At 36.3% G+C, this 21,284-nt stretch overlaps 1 long non-coding RNA gene, 1 other non-coding gene and 1 pseudogene across 2 annotated transcripts; 1 reads left to right on the top strand and 2 right to left on the bottom strand.

Moving 5' to 3' along the window:
- Positions 1-5,519: 5,519 nt before the first annotated feature.
- LOC104723950 (uncharacterized) lies at positions 5,520-7,243 on the bottom strand. Its single transcript, XR_757465.3, has 3 exons — positions 6,660-7,243; positions 6,103-6,170; positions 5,520-5,844 (listed from the first exon to the last, which is right to left on the bottom strand). It is a non-coding gene; the product is annotated as an uncharacterized LOC104723950 (long non-coding RNA).
- Positions 7,244-14,689: 7,446 nt separating this feature from the next.
- Positions 14,690-20,343, top strand: LOC104728173 (uncharacterized; annotated as a pseudogene).
- LOC147934294 (small nucleolar RNA R71) lies at positions 15,239-15,345 on the bottom strand. Its single transcript, XR_015573309.1, has one exon. It is a non-coding gene; the product is annotated as a small nucleolar RNA R71 (small nucleolar RNA).
- Positions 20,344-21,284: the final 941 nt, after the last annotated feature.

The raw sequence follows: 21,284 nt of genomic DNA, 5'->3' as shown, positions 1-21,284 counted from the left end.
AACCTAGACATTGGTGTGATGCTAAGAAGCTTAAAATCAAATCCTACCCTCTCAGTTATAGGATCAGCATAGAGTACATCTAGCCTAGAAGAGATCTATAACAATCAAGCTTGACCTAGCTAAACAAACCTTAACCACAATCCAGCCTAACCCATCCTCAAGATCCTAAGCAACTACTCACAAATGCTAAACATGATGAACAAAGTCATAAACTTAGAAAATAACGAAACTTGCATCATTAGAAAGATAAAGCAGAGATCTACAATATTGAAGAAGGAATCAAACTCGAATTCTTTATACTTTGAGAATTATTGAACAAACAAGTATGAAGAAATCTCTTGTTTTCTCCTTTAAAAGTAGAACAAAATCTAAGAAATGTAAAAAACAAAAAGCATAAATTCCCAAAAGGGTAAAAATTAAGTTTTTAGATTTTCTCCAAGGTGGCTCTCTGGTGGCTGAAGGGTACAAGGCCCTTTTATAGAAAAAGTAGTGGAAGCCCTAAAAATGCTAAAAGACAAAATAGCTAGGCGGCTCGGTCAACTCGACCTGGTGCTCGGTCGAGTGACGGGTCGAGTTGGCTCTTCTTGTGCTCCTTCCACTCGGTCGAGTCCTTCTCCGCACACGGTCGAGTGGGCGGTCGAGTGGAACTCCGGACCTTGATTCTTCACCTCTAACTCCCTTGCTTTCTTCTCTTGATAGCTTCACTCCTCTTCAGCATTGCTTCCATGCTCCTTAGGCTCCAAAATCACCTGTTTATGCAAGAAAATATGCAAATGCAATGCAACTATACTCTAATGCATGAACAGTCCTAAAAGCTATGCTAATATGGTGAAACTAGATAGCAAATGATGCAAAAGATGTGAATATATTACAAAAATTCTTTAACTTTATTTATTTATATATTTACTTTAGGAAAGAAAATTTCTTTATATATTTTTAAAAAATTGTTTAAGGTTTAGGACTTATTTTCTTCAACAATTTTTAAACTCGCACATTGTGTGGGCCCTTATCTAGTGACATATATTTGATTTTGTGACTAAGGAAACTGACTTAATAAAAGAACAACAATACTCAGTAAAAGTAAAAATAAATCGAAGAAACAGAAGTGATAAAATGATTTGATTCAAAATTAACTTCATATAGAAATAGATGTTGGAGAGTTACTAATATGATCAAACCGTTTATCATAATTCCGTTTGCTGCCTAAAATTATCAAAAACTTATTCAGTAAACATACCCCACTAAGTACACGACAATATTTGTCTCTCATCACTATACTGCTATCATACAATGAAAAGAGCTCTAAATTATATATATCAAAGACTATTAAACTCACTTTCAATCTCTTATTTCGAAATGAAGCTTGTTGGCTTGTTGTTCAACTCTAGCATTTGTATCTCCTAATAGTAACAATTTGGCCAAGCACAGCTAGAAAAAAAAAATTATTTAGTTATAGTATAACAAAAATAATAATCTATATCTATATCAAAAACGTCTTTTAAGTAGGCAAATGAAGCATCCATTTCAGATTTTCGTAGGGGTGGGTTTTTGCAAGGAAATATGGTTATGTGTGTGTGGCGGTGGATGTCTGAATGGTGAATGGCACCCTTATATAGTGTTTAAGGTGGTAGGTAGAGTTTCGTCACTGTTAGTAGCACAAAGCCTTGATTCGCAAGGTTAGAAACTTTTTTTTGCTATCTGATTTGATCTGATTTAGGGAAGATTGGTATGGAATAATCTTCCAGTATATATGATCAGTTATAGATTTCATTGCGACTACCATTATAGGTCCGATAAGTTAGGCTTATAATTTATAGCAAGTTGGTATATTGGATTTATACTGCATATTTAACGGTAATGAGATCTTACCAAAGATGTAATCGAGTTTCTATATATTTAGGAGATTATTAAGATATTATTCAAAGATGTAATCGTGTTTCTATAAACATAAACGAATTGCTAAATTAAAGGAATTGAAATTAGTCGACTTCAATTTGTTACGATTTTGGATGATTAAATATTGTAAATAAAAGAGAATCTGCTTAGTAAAGTCATAAAAATCTTTCTATCTTAACATTATATTAAGAATTAAAGACGATCTGAGTGTGGAAATCGGATGTTGTTTATCGATTGTAAACCGACACAACACAATTAAAGAGGATCCGTTTACAGCAATCGGGTTTGTTAGTTTGTATTTAACCTGACCCAACAATAAGGTTTACACAAATAACCTTAATGACATTTGATTAATTGTCAAAATAAAAGGGTATTAATGGGAATCATTTGGAAAAAAATGTAGCACAAAAATGTACTACAAAAATGTTAAGATAGATTTGAATAACAGATGATTTGAACAAAAATCTAAAATCTTTCAAAATTCTAGTTTCAATAAACCCTTAGTTTATTTTAGTTTATTGTGTCAATGAGAAGGTTTTAACTTTTAAAGGATCTATATATATATAAAGTGCAGTTTCCTCACTTCTAGTGCAGCCACGTCAACGTTTTTTTTGTTTAACTACGCCATATTTCCGAAATTATCCACTAATCATTTTCTATTTTATCTGGCTCAAATCTCTTTGAAGGCCAAATCTCTTTATAATTTATAGATGTTGTATTTGCCCTAATAAACATACCCTTTCCCAAACTCCACTATGTCGTCTTACAATCGCCGACTTCAACCATCCTCTCCTTCTTCATTATTTGTTCTTTCCATTTTACTTACTAAAGCTTTAATGCATAGAATTGAAATTAATGTTTGCCACTCCGCCACTCCCTCTCATTGCCTTCCATGTCTTCCATCTCCATAGTAACAGCTCAATCTATAACGGAAATTCATGTCGTTCAATGCTCTCACTTTTATTTCGCTACCCACTACTCTTTCTTCAATTCGTGTAAGTTGCATGCTTATATAATCTTATCTCCTGTAATTTCATGCTGCTTAGATTTAACTAGGTTTTTGAATTCTTCTCTGAATAACATGAATTCCACTGTTGTTTCATTCGTTAATCTCAAAGCTGGCCGTCTTCACCAACAGATCGTCGGAAGAATGCTCTCTCACTGGCCTGCCCGCAATGTCAAAAAAGGAGGTCAACTCATGGGCGTCGATTTCCTACTCATTGATGAGATGCTCTGTCACTGGCCTGCCCGCAATGTTAAAAAAGGAGGCCAACTCATGGGCGTCGATTTCCTACTAATTGATGAGAAGGTACTAACCATCTCAATTTCCCTCTTCCATTATTCTACCTTATTTACTTAATCTAATTTGAAGTTGTTTTCTAGAGTACGGTCATGCAAGGGTAGATCAATGTCACCCATCTTCCCAAATTCGAGAATTCTCTCCTTGAAGAGGCAAAATATATTATCTCGGACTTTGAAGTCACAAGAAGCAGCGCCCGTTTTAAGCTCACCGATTCCCCTTTCTCTATACGCTTCACACCTTCCACTGTTTTAGATGTGGTTGACGAGTCTCTAAGTCTTTTTCCGAATGAGTTTTTTTTTGTTTCGGACTCATGATCAATTGATCTCCCTTGCAAACACCAATACAGATCTCCCAGGTTTGTCCACGTTTTTCACTCCTTCTGTATTTCACTCTTTCAATATTTAGTTCATCTCTCTAAAGTTTTAATTTCATAAACTGTCTCTGATAAGTTGTCTTTGGAAAAAAATGATGTCAATTTTCTGTAAAAAAAACTGAAACATGATTTGCCTGCATCTATTTTGAACGCTAGTTAAATACAATAGTTTCAAATGCAAGTCTACAGTTTATAGTCGTACGTCTTCTCCTTTTGTATTTGAAATAAATTAACGTAGTAGCTATTCTTATCAATTTAGATCTTTAAGCCTAATGATTTCCTGTTGACACCAGTTTTTGGTCGCACATTGGATGTCATGTGCCAAGTATGTTCCAGAAAAGCATAACAAAATGGAAGGGAGGGAGGGAGGGCTCAAAGGAAAAATGATAGAGTTGAGGATTTGAAAGCCAAATTCAAAGTAGAGAAAACAGAACGGGATGTGAGAACAAATAAAGGGTTGAATCTTTATGTGAAGAATCTTGAGGATTCTGTTGATAACAAAAAGCTTCAAGAATTATTTTATGAGTTTGGAACCATCACTTCCTGCAAGGTACATATGCAATCTCTTAGTAAATTTTCTTATTTGACTTATGAATTTAACATATGAATTTTGTAGGTCATGGTCCATTCCTATCGTATGAGCAAAGGTGTTGGGTTTGTAGAGTTCTCAACGAGCAAAGACTCAAGCTGTAAGTTTGTAAACAAGGTTTTTTAGTGTTGCCTTTTCATCAAGAAACTCACGTCTAATTATTATTATCTTTGTTCGTTTTTTTAACATAGATGCTCAAGATGGATGGGAAGATGGTGGGAAACAAACCTATCTATGTTTTTTTTGGCACAATGTAAAGAGGAACGTAGGTTTCATGATTTACAAACTTGATTTAATAACCTATCACCACCAAACGTTGTTTCGTTATGTGACAACCCGTCCCGTTGATCCCACTAGCCCATTACTAACTTGCCCCCATAGGCCCAAGATGGCCCTGCAGGGCATCGATCCTAACCCCTCACTGTGGATAGGAACTATTCATCCAAATCCACCAGTAGGTTATTGGTGCGCCAGGCGTTCCTCGAACGCTGGTCCCCAACCTTTAACAACCTTCCCACAGGACAAGCAGTCACCAATTGATCTCGATTTTTATGTGACAACCCGTCCCGTGGACCCCACTGGTGGATTTGGATGAATAGTTCCTGTCCACGGTGAGGGGTTAGGATCGATGCCCTATAGGGCCAACTTGGGGCCTATGGGGGCAAGCTAGCGGGTAGGCTAGTGGGGTCCACGGGACGGGTTGTCACATAAAAATAGAGATCAATTAGTGACAGCTTGTCCTGTGGAAAGGTTGTTAAAGGGTGGAGACCAGGGTTCGAGGAACGCCTGACGCACTAATAACCTACTGGTGGATTTGGATGAATAGTTCCTATCCACACTGAGAAGTTAGGATCGATGCCCTGCAGGGTCAGCTTGGGGTTTATAGGGACAAGTTAGCAATGGGCTAGTGGGGTCAACGGGACGGGTTGTCACACGTCATCAACTATAATTAGGGTGGAGCCCGACAGGAGGAGCAGATGGGTATAGTGCTGGACGAAATGGTTGTGGCACCATGAAATTAGGGATAGGCATTGGAGAGAAACTGTTTGGCAATCTTGATCGACAAATGAAATACGGTTGGAAACTGTTGTATCCTCTGACTGGAGGTTGCGGATATATCATTGTTGTAGGAGCGGCCGCTTGACAACGTTATTAATGTTTATAACAATCAAAATAATTATTCAGTTACAGCCCTTTCTTATCATACATATAAATAACAAATAGTATTCTAGACACCTAAAAAATCCAGAATGTCTTACCATTCAAATTTTTAAAATAAACCTTCTAAATTATTCATAATTTAAAAACGTTACAAACTATAGGACACCAAAATTAAAAACAATCCCCACTCAGCAAAATAACTCAAACAATGATGTCTTAAATTAATGATTAAGAAGGTAACAGAAAAAAATCATTACAACTTCAACATCAAAGGTCCAGTTAAAACTAAATAATGGGAGGCCAAGAGTTATATTTTAAACACCCATAAACGTAACACACGTCCACACTATAAAGCACGCTACAGAAAACACAGAAAAATATACTCTCCAACTTTGCAAAAATGCAACGAAACCACCCTACTCACTTCAACAACTACCAAACGACGTGCTAGGAGATATAATCTCAAGAGTAGCTCGGATTTCACACACAACAGTCAGACATCTTATGCAAGCATCACCCGACCTAGCAAAGGCAACACAAGATCATCGAGTTTACAAGAACATCAACCTAAGGCCACTAGCCATGAATCCACTTGCAGCAATAAGCAAATACCAAGACCTCATGGAAAAATGTATTGCAATGGAAAAATGTATTGCAAATGGAAATATGGAGACACACTACATGAAAGGAGTCCAGGAGTATTTTCACAAGAACAACACATAACAAGGGTTGGAACACTTGAAAAAGGCAGCAAAAGGTAGTTACGAAAATGGTATTTACCTTTACGGAATTGTGAAGTTGTGCAGGGGTGACACAGTGGAAGGAAAATTGTGGTTGGATAAGCAAGACTGGAAAGAAAACAAAGTAAAGAGTGATCAGTGCTGGAAAGATAACAAGAAGTCGTTACACAAAGTTAATGTACCAAAACTACAATGCTACTACACTACATTGGCAGAAGCTCAACCAAGCATCATCTGTAGCATCAATGACATGGAAAATAGATGCGGACACTGCTACTACTTCAAACAAATGATCAAGTTTGTCTATTAATTTTAGCTGAAGGACCAATAATAAGGTTTCCCAATGTTATCATGCTTTAATAATTTCCTATATTTACAATGTTCGAGTTTACCAATTCTATTTCTTTTTATTTATGATGGGTCCTAACTAAAAATCTTGAAAAAAAAAATCAAAGATGGGAAAATATTAACAAAAGCCAAGCGTAGCATCACAAGAAGATCGAAATATATTCCAGAATTTGGTCACAAAACAATTCGAACAGAGAATTGGAATAATTATGACCACCAGGATAAAGATATTAGCAAAGTGGTCTTTACCTTCAAGAAATGAGACAATGGTTATACGCTTTCACTACAACAATACACATGATCTTCTTGGACTACACCATGAGCCGGAGTGCACAATCTTCTTGTGGCCACAAGAATACCTTGAAGAACTTAAATTGTTATGCAGGAAGAAGAAATTCAAAGAAAAAACAGCTAAGAAAAGCAGGGATACAAAAATACAAAAGGAAATACCGATCAAAACAGGGGGAAAAAAAGAACCAAAACACAGGCACAAGGTCACAAAACTAAAACAAAATCAATCTAATTTGGCGGCCGTTGACGCAAACAACACCAAACATAAAGAAGGTAAGAGATGCAAACACTGTTACCACACCAAACAGATGCTCAAATTAGAGTTCTACATTTAGTTCACCCTAGAACATCAATGTCTGTAAATCAAATCGAGCCGAACAAAACCTCCCCAAAACATTTATATAAGAGCAACAACATTACAATTTGAAAATCAATACCAACTCAAACAAAACCAAATAAAAAAAACTAAAAATTAAAATAGAGCAAAACACAAATCACATTCAATCCAAACAAAAAAGCACACATGGGCCTTACTGTCCCATAGATCCAAAGAATGATTATCTCTTATCCGTTCAGGAAGAGATCGACGGCAAAGAAGAAAACAACCAGTTACAAGACACGTGCCATTTTCAAACATGAGTAATACAATCCTAACTCAATTAAATTCCACTGTTGACCCAATATACCCTAAGAGTTTAAGGCCTAAAGTGATAATTGACCCAATTGATGTCACACAAAATTAACACAATAAACAACCAAATGTAAGTAATTTTAAAACTTTGAAGCAAATTACTCACCCAATAAGAATGTAACACAATCACTAAATCATTCACAAACAATCCTCACACATTTTATTAAATACCTACCCAAAAAAACAAACAAGGAACTACAACCACATATAGAAAAATGCAATAAACAATCTAACTAATGGATGACGAGGAAATTTTGAAAATGGACCAAAAACAACTACAGCCACAAATCAACATACACTATAGAATATAAACTTATGAAATTAAAGTAAAGCAAGAACAAAACCAATTTTGTAAAGAAACACAACATTATTTATAATTATTTTTTAAAAAATCTCACTATAATGTGCTTAATGCAAAGACGAGGAAATTTTTTTAAAAAAATAACCAAAAAAAACAACAAAAACAAACCAAAGAAACATAAACCAAACATGAAAAGAAATTAACATAACAAATATATAATATACAAAAAAAAAAACCAAAACACACCCAATCTAACTCCAGCGTGTAGTGCAGACCGAATACTAGTATTTATAGAAAAGATGCTTTATTGGACCGAAAATTAGAATTTGGGGATGATTGTTCGGACTCTTGTGATTAAGTATTTTTGCGTTAGGCTCAAAGACAGTTTTGGCCTTCTCCTTCCTTACTCTCTCCTACGCCAATTAAAACTGTCGCTTCCTTTTCCCATGACAACCATGGCTTCTCACGATTAGGCTCCATCAACACCATCTTGATCACTTTCAACAACCTCCTTGGCCTCTGAAAAACAAAATCACTACACCGCCTCCAGCACTGCCAACAGATCTCCAATCCGGTCAATTCATTTTTTTTATCTCATAAATTCATGGATTCAATCTATTTCCTTTTGGAGATCTGTTGATGAATTCATTAAGAAAGCTAAACCCTAAGGAGATCATGTCTACTAAACCCAAATATTCCAATCATAAACACTAATTGAATTAAAGTTTCCAATTCATCTTCAAATCTATTGCAAATTTGAAAAATACATATTTTGTAATTGACAAATCCCAGAAAAAATAAGTTATTAATTGGTTCAATCACCAGCGTTGAACAAAGGTAAAGTAACCATCATTAAGGCAAAACTCACCATCGACGGCCGGCAAGTCTGTCTTCACGACGATTTGACAATCTGAAAGAAAAAATTTGTTCACGAATGAGATAAAGCGAAAGAAAGAGAGAGAAAGTTGATGGTTTATGTGAAGAGGGCGATTCTGTCTTTTTGAACGAATTAAAAGCCCTATATTTCTGTAAATCTGGACAAATAGTCATAGTTCCATAAAATTCTGAAAAATGGCTAATTCTATAATTAATCCAAGGTTGTATAGGTCTCATTCTTTTTGCACATGGTTGCATAGTCATACTTTTAGGATTCGTATTTGGCGCAAGAAAAATGATTCTTCGCTGAACTCCACAATATTTAATAACTTAACCTCAAAATTATTTTTTTCCACTTTGTATTGGGAAAAAACAGAAAAATACCTTATCTATTATTTTTTGGATGTTTAATATAACATGTCAAAATATTGTTGGTATAAAAATACTTTGTCTTTTTTATATTTGGCGAATTCCAATCAACAATGAACGATACTTGGGTTCACTTATAGGGTGAACGTCTTAATTCACCTTTTTATAAAATAATGAAATAAAATTTGTATCCATTATTATAAAATTAAAAGTTTAAACCGCTTTTTTATAAATCCAAACCGATATATAATTTCATTCTAATTGTAAAATATAAATTCTTACCATCTCATTTGTAAACCCAAACAACATATAATTTCGTTCTAATTATAAAATCTAAAGCCTAACCATCTCATTTGTAAACCCAAACCGACATATAATTTCGTTTTAATTGTAAAATCTAAACCCTAACCACCTCATTTGTAAACCCAAACCAACATATAATTTCGTTTTAATTGTAAAATCTTAACCCTAACCACGAGGTGCTTGCAAAACTAGACTCCTAACTTGAGTCATTTGCAAAACTAACCATCTCTTTTTCTCTCTCCAACATTTGCCACTTTCTCCCAATTAAATCCTTATGTGTTCATTGTATTCACAAAAATACCATTATTTTTGATTTATTTGAATTTCTTGCGAAAATGTTTATTTACATCTATATCCTCATCTTCTTCTTTTATTTACGGTTGTGCCACCGCCATCAATTTTCCAACAACCATGAACAACCAAATTTGAAGCTCTTAATGCTTCAACAACCCGAATTTGTGAGCTTAAATAACATCCAATGCTATGAGAACTTCATTTTCTTCCATCTCTTCTCCATTTTAGTCCAAGAAAATTTGCAAGTGTGTTCATCTTATTATATATCGTGATCCTTGGATAAAGATTAAATTGGTGCTGGGTTTCTTCCGTGGTGACTAAAGACGACGTCCTTGGTGCTTGACATTGCGAAACAACCACTGATAAAATTATTTTCCGGTCGATTTCGTGATTTTCCTCGATTTTTTTGCGAAATTAGACTTCATTTGTTAGTCCAACTGTCATAATATCATGTAAAGTCTACTATGTGGTCAGTTTTGCAATTAAAAATTTATCAAATTTTGAGCCCGTAGACTGAAATTTCAGTCTCCTTAATTTCATTTGAAAACAAAAAAATATGGTTCAGACTGCATTATAATCTTTCCGTTGGATACTTCGTTTGCAGTCTACTAAGGTGTATTTTTGCAATTGACCAAATTCTTGACTTTTTAGTTACGACTGCCGGACGAAGTCTTCTTACCATAATAAAAGAGTAGACTTCTATTTTGGCTATTTTTGGGGTTGACCAAAATATAAAAACATTGACCGGAATATTATTGATTTAAAATAAATTAGTTGACTGCAAAAGAAGTCTACTAATTAAATAATTAAAATATTGGTCAACCCCAAAAATGATCACGGCAGATTGCAAACAAAGTCAACGTGTCTGGAGACTTCGTTTGAAGTTTACTTGGGGAAATTCAAACTTGGTCAATTGCAAAACTAACCACGACGAAGTCTACTTTTTTTAGTTGACGGATAGATGAAGTCTTCTGTGTAACTAGAAGTCTACAGCAAAGTCAATGGTTTGGTCAATTGCAAAAATAGTCATAGTAGACTGAAATCGAAATTAACTTGTTAAACTTTCCTTTGAAGTCAACTCTATTTTATGAATTTAATTGCAAAACTAACAAAAAAAATTAACAAAGGAAGACCACAAAAGTAATCAACTAACCTAGTAGACTTCGTTTGCAGTCTGCTTTGTTAAATTGTAATTGCAAAAATAGACCACAAAGTAGACTTCGAGTTATTTTCTCTGCATAGCGGCTTGTTGATGTCTACTCGTTTGACATCAACATGAAATCGGCAAAATTTGAAAACCAATTTATTGCAAATTGGTGAATAATTTTTAAGATTTTTCTTGTTGTATTCTTTGATATATTATATGTACTTGCCTTTGTATGTTTTTGACATGATTATATATTATACATATGGAGTAATCAAGTTTTTGGTTTTCTTAGGCAGTTAGGTCATTAACTTAGACTTATTTTGAAAGTCAACGTGTTGGAGTTCTGTGTGAAGTCTGTATAATTGAAAACATCTTTAATTGAAAATATATAAAGAATTTTTTTTGATTTTTTAGTTCGAAGATGAAACGGCGGCGAAGATGAAGCAGCATGGTTGAAGAGATAAGCCGAAGAGATAAGAGGAAGAGATTGATGACAAGAATATGAGCAAGACATAATTAGAGATAATTATAGTTGTTATAATATGAGTAAAATTATAATAATTATAATAATCCCGGTTTTAGAAAACTAATTCCGGTTTATTTGAAACAGTACCAGAAAAATATAGAGAAACCGATTAAACCCGGATCCCGCCTATTAATTACAGACTTTCGCGCTTATCGGCCAATTAAACAAAAAGAAATTACCACCAACTAACGTCAAATCAATTAAATCAATTTAAACTTTGTGATGTTTATATCGACGACTTCTCTGGCAGACTTCTGCAAGGGAAACTGAACCGTCTGCAAATCAATCAAATCAATTTAATATTTGTAATGATTATGCTGAAGACTTCTCAAGAAGACTTCTGCATGAGAAACTGAACCGTCTGCAAATCAATCAAATCAATTTAATTTTGTAATGATTATGCTGAAGACTTATCAGGAAGACTTCTTCATGGAAAACTAAACAGTACTTTAAACTGCAAATAAATCTAATCAACCAAATTAATACATCGTTAACGACGATGAACGAGTTTCTTTGACATAGGGACAAAAATTTCTAAAAATATAGAATTCTACAATTATATGTATGAAGTGAAGTGATATAGAAACTTTCTAAGAATTACCCAACCGTGAATGATTTCAGTTAAAAAAAACAAATTAAAATCTCAATTATTTACAAATATATTCTGGATAATTCTCTTCCACCATCACTGCTCCACCGCCCATCACCCCCATCACATATCCTAACGACTCTGCACACAAAATCAGCTTCTTCTCCGTCTCTTCTTCATTCTTCTCAATTGCCACTTCATCGCTTCCACCTCGGCCTCCACCACCTCCTGTTTAATCTTCTCCTCCACCTGTAAAATTAAAGACAAGAACAAGCTTTGGTAAAAAATCTGATTTCAAGCAATTAAATCATAAAAATCCAAATAAAAGTTGAAATCAAACTCGAAAAAGAAAGAACTAAACTTTTTCCAAGGGACTACCCAATAACAATTCTCAGATCCACATAAGAAAACCCATGTAGAACCCAAATTCAACCAACATAAAACTAAAAACTTAGATTAGGTAGGTAGATATGAAAACAAAACCTTTGGGATTAGATTTGAATATGAATAAAGGCCAATCACATTTGCAGAACGTCTTCAATGAAAAAAACAAGAGAGAAAAAAGAGTATAGATTGGAGTTGAGACACATCTGTTTTTAGATCTATTTTTTTTTTTTTGGAGAGCCGAGATATATTTGAGAGAGACGCAAGTAAAATAAAAGAGAATCTAGGGTTTTCATATTTATCTTTGCAAGCCACGAAATTTTTGTGGGTATAAGTGGCTGAATTTTCGAGAGCAACAATATCATAATTTTTGAGAGAGAAATTTTGGAGAGAGAGAGAGAGATCACATAAAAAACTAGGGTTGACTTACATAGAGAAGTATATATATGGTTAAATTATCCGGTTAGGTTAAAATCAAGGAATCGGTACGCATACGGTTAGGTTCAACTATCGGTTTGATTAAATTATCAGTGAAATTAAGATAATATAATATTAATGGTTGATGACATAACAGTCAACCACTAATAGTTTACGGAGAAGTCTACTTAAGCAAACCCTAAATCAAATAATTTTAGCCTACTCAACCTTTTTTTCTTTTTTGATTTGACTCGTTTATATGTAAATTTATTTTATTTCAATGCAGGAGTAGACGTCTTTTTATGTCTTCTTGTTGACATCAATTTGTAATCCACCTTAAAGAAATCTGTTGCAGACTTCTTCGGGTTACATCTGTCATTTCGGCTTCTGTTTTTTGTTTGGTCGTAAGAGAGTCAACTATAATTTCAGTACCCTTGGTGGTTATGTTTCTCAAATATCGAATATGGGGTCTACTTTTGCATTCAAGACCAAATAAATGTCTAAAAAAAGCAATTCCCCCCTAACCACTTCATTCGTAAATCCAAACCGACATATAATTTCATTTTCATTGTAAAATCTAAACTCTAATCACCTTATTTGTAAACTGATATCTTGTGTTTTTGTTGGGTTTTAAGCCTTGTTTTTGCATAGTTTTGTTGCATAATCTTGTCATTCTAGGTTGTTTTAGGAGCATTTGCATCTAGTGTGTTATCTCTCAGGTTCTTGGAGTAATCTCAACACATTTGGAGCATTTGGACTTGTTTTGATGCAAAGAGGCAAAGAGGAGTGGAATTGGAGAAGTGACAAGGGATCAGGAAGCATACACGACCATCATCGGTCAGGACCAGCGGCCAAGCACTGGCCGATGGAAGAGTAGACATGCAATGATCGTTTGGAGCAGCAGCCAAACGGTGGCCGTGTGAAGAGGATATGCATTTGATTGTTTGGACCAGCGGCCAAGCCATGGCCGCTGGAGCCAACACCACACTTGTTTTATTTTTGAACCGGGTTTGACCCAGTTTGTTTTGGGTTGACCCGGGTTCTCTTCTACTTTCCTATAAATACTCTAACCCTATTAAGGGGAGATTTATCTCTTATCTTATCTTTTGTTTAGCAGCCACTTAGGGTTCTTAAGCTTGTTTACTCTTGGTTTTCTGAATGATTGAGTACTTCTTAGTTTTTAATAGCAATTTCTTATTTAAATCTCCTATTCTACAATTTCTAATTATGATTTCACAAAGATCAAACCTTTACCTTTGTGTGATCATAACCATGAGTGAGTAGATCTTTTAGAACTTTAAGCTAGGTAGATTAGGGAGATAGATGATTGATCTTTGATGTCTAGGGCTTTATTTATGTGTTTCCTATCTTGATTAGTGTTATTAATGCTAGATAGCCTTGATCAAGCTTGAATCTAGACATTCGGATTTCCGTGCCCATAAGGTGTTTAATGAAATTCCTGAACCAAATTAATCAAGAGCTTTGCATTCCTAACCAATGGAAATTGATGATTAGGGTGCTTAGTGGTATTTAGACTTGTTTACAATGCATGCTTGCCTTGTGATTGCCTTTGGAAATTGTTGATTATCACTTGATTAGCATAGGAATCTCTATCATGGAAATGGATTGATTTGCATAAGTGTTCTTAGCCATAGGATTGTTTTTGTTTGTTGCTTAGACATCTAGGATTGGTTAGATATCTCCCAAGTCAATAACCTTGCCCAAGGTTCACTTAATTAATTTTGATTTTTAAAGCTTGTTGCTAGTTGTGTTTTGTTTCTTTGATTTTGCTTGTTTTGAATTGTCTTGTTTTATTTCTTGAATCAGTTTGTCAGTTAAGATTGTGACAAAAGAACATTTTCCTGTTTAAGAATAGATTAAGCATCTTTGTGTATTCTTAGTGAGTTGATTAATGCAAATTGTGGATTGATAATTTAATTGAAGTAAAAGTACTACATCAATTTGGTGTCGTTGCCCATTTGCATTCAATTTGACCATTAGGATTTCAACTTTGCTTGAGCCTATTCATTTACTTTACATTGTTACTTACTTGGTTTGGTTTGGTGTTTTGAATTCTCTTTTGCAAGGTGTATGAACAAGAGAATTCAAGGCCAAGCCAATTTATTTGAGCGTGTTGAAGACATTCACCGTTTTGAAAAAGAGAACCGCCGGTTAGCAAGGCAAGCTATGGACAACAATCCTCCTCCTGCTGCTGATCATAATGGAAATGACCAGCACAATGATGAACAAGTTCCTCACCATGTACCAAGACAAGCTCCTCTCATTGGAGCTTATGATGCACCAAATGTCAATGGACACCAAACTGGTATTAGAGCTCCACCAGTTGAGAACAATCACTTTGAGATCAAAGCCAGTCTTATCAACATGGTGCAAGGATCAAAATTTCATGGTTTGGCAATGGAAGACCCCCTTGATCACTTGGATCAATTTGATAGGTTTTGTGGAACTGTTAAGATCAATGATATCTCTGAAGATGCCTTCAAGCTTCGCCTCTTCCCATTCTCTCTTGGTGATAAGGCTCACATATGGGAGAAGAATCTACCTCACAACACCATCACCTCTTGGGATCAATGTAAGAAGGCTTCCCTCTCCAAATTCTTCTCTACTACAAGAACATCAAGGTTAAGAAATGAGATATCAAGCTTTGCTCAAAAGGGAAATGAGAGTTTTTGTGAAGCATGGGAAAGATTCAAGGGGTACATCTCTCAATGTTCACATCATGGTTTCTCCATGGAGTCACAATTGAGTACACTCTATAGAGGAGTTCTGCCTAAGTATAGAATGCTACTTGATACAGCAAGCAATGTGAACTTCTTGGGTCAAAATGCTGCACAAGGAATGTTGTTGGTTGAGAATCTTGCTCAAAGTGATGGGAACTATGGAGAGGATTATGATAGAACTCCAAGGGACTATACTGATATGAATGAGAAACAACGCAAGGAGATCAAAGCATTGAATGACAAGATGGATAAGATGATTCTTGCCAATCAAAAGATAGTCCACTTTGTTACAGAGAGTGATGTCTATCAAGGATATCAAGAAGGTATGGATGCTTGTGTTGAGGGACAAGAAGAGGTCAACTATGTAGGTGGCCAAGGGTATAACAAGTTCAATCCCAATTACCACAACCACCCTAACCTCTCTTACCGCAGCACCAATGTGGATAACCCACAAGATCAGAGTTATCCACCACAAAAACCACCTGGTTTTCCTTCCCAACCCAACTATCATCCAAAACCTCAAGGGAATTATCATCCAAAACCTCAAGGGAATTACCAAGCCAAATCTCAAAGCTATTCCCAACCTCAACAACAAATGAATACACCACATCCTCAAGGTCAAGTAGATGACACAACTGCTCTACTTAGACAAATCCTTGAAGGACAAGGAAGAGGTGCCATTGAACTTGCCACACAAATGAAGGCCATGCACCACAAGGTTGAAAATGTCTATGGTGAGTTAAATGCTAAGATTGAGAGACTGCAAACACAAGTCCAAGGACAAGCTTCCTCATCATCAACAAGACAAATGGGTTCATTAGCAGGAAAACCTGAACCAAACCCAAAGGAAATTATCAATGCAATAATGCTGAGAAGTGGTAAGCAACTACCTACTAATGAGCTCAATAGGGACTTTGAGACTAAAGGAGGGGAGGTAGTGGTTGAGATTGAAGATGATGATGAGTTGGTAGTGAAATACTTAGGTAAATACAAAGAAGCTGATGAAGTTGTGGTTGACAAAGGCAAGAGTAAAGTGGTTGAGGAACCAAAGCAAGACAACACCATTAATGAAGTTTTCAAGAAGAGTAAAGAGATTGCCAAGGAGACTCTATTTGTGCCTCCACCTTATGAGCCAAGACTACCATTTCCTGGTAGATTTAAGAAGCAACAAGTGGACAAGTATAGAGCTATGTTTGATGCTCAAATGAAAGATGTTGCAATCACAATGCCAATCATTGATGCATTTTTGCTGAACCCATCATACAACAAGTTCCTCAAAGATGCAGTATTGGAAAAGAAGAAAGCTCTTCAAGGAATGGTAATCTTAACCCATGAGTGTGGTGCTATCATTCAAAACAAGGTAGTAGCAAAGAAGCTTGAAGATCCTGGTAGCTTCACTCTCCCTTGCACATTGGGACCTCTATCTTTTAGCCATTGTTTATGTGATATGGGGTCTAGTGTAAGCTTGATGTCTCTATCAGTTGCCAAAAGACTAGTTTCACTCACTACAAGAAGTGCATGATCACCCTTGTTCTTGCTGATAGGTCAGTTAGAACACCAATTGGAGTGCTTGAAGATCTACCAGTGATGATTGGCAATTTTGAGACCCAACTGACTTTGTTGTGCTTGAAATGGATGAAGAACCAAAGGATCCACTCATCTTGGGGAGACCATTCTTAAGGACTGCAGGAACAATGATTGATGTGAAGAGTGGGACAATTCAATTGAATTTGGGAAATGAAGCCTTGACTTTTGACATCAACAAAGTGATGAGGAAGCCTACAATTGATGGTCAAGTTTTCTACATTGAGAAGATGGAAGCTTTAGCTGATGAGCTTTTGGAGGAATTGGCAATAGAAGATGAGCTCCAAAGCACCTTGACAGTTAAACAAGGAGAGTTTGGTTAACTAAAGGAAGATAGTGAAGGGTATGAAAAGATTTTTGACTCTCACAAGCCTTCTAGTGATGATGGAAGCTTCCTTGAGTTAAAAGAGCAAATGGTGTGTTCAGTTGAAGTGGACTCAAATGAAGATTGGAGTGAGCTTAAGGCACCCAAGATTGAACTTAATCCATTCCCTAACGGGCTAAAGTATGTTTTTCTAGGTAAAAACTCTACTTATCCTGTCATTATCAATGAAGAACTTAGTGAACAAGAAACTGTTACTCTTCTAGGTGAATTAAAAAAGTATAAGAGAGCTATTGGTTATTCACTTGATGATATTAAAGGCATTTCTGAAACTCTTTGCATGCATAGGATTCATTTAGATGATGAATCAATGACTTCCATTGAACCACAGAAGGTTAAACCCTAACTTAAGAGATGTGGTGAGGAAAGAGATTCTTAAACTCTTTGATGCTGGTATCATATATCCTATATCAGATAGTACATGGGTTTCACCTGTACATGTGGTGCCAAAGAATGGAGGAGTTACAATTGTTAAGAATGATAAAGATGAGTTGATTCCTACTAGAACTATAACTGGACATCGCATGTGTATTGATTATAGGAGACTTAATGCTGCATCTAGAAAAGATCACTTTCCTTTACCATTTATTGATCAAATGTTAGAGAGGCTTGCTATTCATACTCATTATTGCTTTCTTGATGGTTATTCTGGTTTCTTTCAAATCCCCATACATCCCAATGATCAGGAAAAGACTACTTTCACATGTCCTTATGGTACTTTTGCTTATAGAAGGATGCCATCTGGATTGTGTAATGCTCCAGCTACTTTCCAAAGATGCATGATGTCAATTTTTTCTGATCTAATTGAGGATGATGTGGAGGTTTTCATGGATGACTTTTCTGTCTATGGAGACTCTTTTTCTGGTTGTCTTTCTAAATTGTGCAGGGTCTTAAAGAGGTGTGAGGAAACAAATCTGGTTTTGAATTGGGAGAAGTGTCACTTCATGCTGAAAGAAGGAATTGTGTTGGGACATAAGATTTCAGAGAAAGGCATTGAAGTTGATAAAGCTAAGATTGATGTGATGACCAATCTAGCACCACCAAATTCAGTCAAGGGAATAAGAAGCTTTTTGGGCCATGCTGGATTCTATAGAAGGTTCATTAAAGACTTCTCAAAGATTGCTAGACCTCTTACAAGATTGTTGTGTAAGGAAGTTGAATTTGAGTTTAATGAGGAGTGTCTTCAAGCTTTCAAGAAGATAAAGGAAGAGTTGGTTAGTGCTCCAATAGTTCAAGCTCCAGATTGGAATTTGCCATTTGAAATCATGTGTGATGCTAGTGATTATGCAGTTGGAGCAGTTCTTGGTCAAAGAAAAGATAAGAAGCTTCATGTTATATACTATGCAAGTAGAACCTTGGATGAAGCTCAAGTCAAGTATGCTACAACAGAAAAAGAGCTCCTAGTCATTGTCTTTGCATTTGAAAAGTTCAGGCAATACTTGGTGGGTTCAAAAGTAGTTGTTCACACTGATCATGCAACATTGAAACATATTTTAGCAAATAAGGATGCTAAACCAAGGCTGTTGAGATGGATATTGTTACTTCAAGAGTTTGATTTGGAGATTAAAGACAAAAAGGGTATTGAGAATGGAGTAGCTGATCATCTATCAAGATTAAGGATTGACAATGAGATTCCAATCAATGATGCACTTCCTGAAGAGCAGATAATGGCAATTCAACTCCTTGACAAGACCAATGAGACTTGGAAAAAGCTTGGAGAGGTCATGAGGTTGGAAGAGAATGGTCCTTGGTATGCTGATTTTGTTAACTATCTTGCTTGTGGAATAGAGCCACCAAATCTGGTTGGTTATGATAGGAAAAAGTTCTTCAGGGACATCATCAACTACTATTGGGATGCACCTTACCTCTATACTCTTTGTAAGGACAAGATTTATGGAAGATGTGTTACAAAAGAAGAGATAGAAGGTTTAGTAGAACTTTGTCATGGAGCAGCCTATGAAGGTCATTTTGCTACATTCAAGACAGTCACAAAGATTCTTCAAGCTGGTTTGTGGTGGCCAACTATGTTCAAGGACACTCAAGAGATCATCTCCAAGTGTGATTCATGTCAAAGAAAAGGCAACATCAGCAGGAGGAATGAAATGCCACAAACTCCTATCTTAGAGGTTGAAGTGTTTGATGTATGGGGTATTGACTTCATGGGACCATTTCCTTCTTCATATGGTAAAAATTACATACTTGTGGCTGTTGATTATGTTTCTAAATGGGTGGAAGCCATAGCTAGTCCTACCAATGATGCAAAGTTAGTATTGAAGTTGTTCAAGACAATCATTTTTCCAAGGTTTGGTATTCCAATAGTGGTCATTAGTGATGGAGGAAAACACTTTGTCAACAAGGTCTTTGAGAGTTTTCTTAAGAAGCATGGAGTGAAGCATAAGGTTGCTACACTCTACCATCCCCAAACTAGTGGTCAAGTTGAGATTTCAAACATGGAAATCAAGTCAATTCTTGAGAAAACAGTTGGTATCACAAGGAAAGATTGGGCAACGAAGTTGGATGATGCTCTATGGGCATATAGAACTGCCTACAAGACACCAATTGGAACCACTCCATTCAATATTTTCTATGAAAAGTCTTGTCATTTGCCAGTTGAGTTAGAGTATAAGGCAATGTGGGCAGTCAAGCTTCTTAACTTTGATTTCAAGAATGCTCATGAGAAACGCTTGGTACAATTGAATGAGTTAGAGGAAATCCGCCTTGAAGCTTATGAGAGTTCAAAGATCTACAAGGAGAGGAAATAAGCATTCCATGACAAGAGAATTCTTCTAAGGGTTTTCAAGGAAGGAGATTTGGTGTTGCTGTTCAATTCCCGCTTGAAACTATTCCCGAGAAAGCTCAAGTCTCGCTGGTCAGGACCATTCTAGATCAAGGAGGTTAGACCTTATGGAGCCTTGGTGTTGCTGAACAAGACTGGAAAAGAGTTTGTGGTTAATGGACAGAGGTTTAAGCACTACTTAGCCAATGACTTCATTGAGGAGGGAACAACTGTTTCTCTCTCAGAACCTCAAGACGCCTAAGCGGTGCGGTAACGTCAAGCTTAGAGACGTAAAACAAGCGCACTTGGGAGGCATTCCCATGGTATCCTTATGTAAATATCTTCTACTTTTCTGTTAGTATGTGTGTTTTAGGTTTTGTGTTTTTGAGTATTGAGCATTGGGAAGGTTTGGAGACTTGTGTGGATTTGTCTTTAAACAGATAGGTTAATTGGCCAAGGGAACCGGAGATAGCCGCGGTCTAGCCCATTGGCCAGGTGAGAGCCGAATGTGTGCATCGGCCATGGTGATCGGTCAAAACACGGCCGCTGGAGGATGAAGAGTGAAACGAGGGATTTTGATCGCGTGCACCAGCGGGCAGGACCATCGGTCAAGTCGTGGCCGCGTGAAGCACCAGCGGTCTAGGCCATCGGTCAAAACACGGCTGCTGGAGGGTGATGAGTGAAAACAGGAGACTTTGATCGTGAGCATCAGCGGGAAGAGACGCGGCCAAACCATGCTCACGTGCTGCCATCGGTTCAAGACCATCGGCCAAAAGCCAACCGATCGAGTCCATCCATGTAAGTCTCCTTCTCCTTCTCGGTTTAATTCGGTCCAATCCGAGTAAACCGGTTTGATTTTCAACTTTTCAAATCAATTTTGGCCGGTTTATTCCTTCTCTCAGCCTCCTAAAAACCCGAAACTCTCTTCTCTTTTCTCTCTTTGTCGAATTCAGGCTCCTAAAACCCTTAGAGCACTAAAATCTTTGTATCTCTCCCATCTCTCAATTGTTTTCAAAGATTTTTGGTGTGTTAGTTTCGGTTTTGCAAGCTCTTTTAATTACTTCTAACCCACCTGCTAGTTCTGTTTCACTACTCATCAACAACAAGGTAAGACATTCTATCTCTCATTCTCTCTCATTCAGGTTTGAACCCAATATGTGCTAGAATCGACCAGCCAGTTATTTATGCATTGATTTTAGGTTA

This window comes from Camelina sativa, chromosome 11 (assembly GCF_030686135.1).
Source record: "Camelina sativa cultivar CO46 ecotype springtype chromosome 11, ASM3068613v1".
Classification (NCBI taxonomy): domain Eukaryota; kingdom Viridiplantae; phylum Streptophyta; class Magnoliopsida; order Brassicales; family Brassicaceae; genus Camelina; species Camelina sativa.
This window is presented reverse-complemented; position numbering and strand designations above follow the sequence as displayed.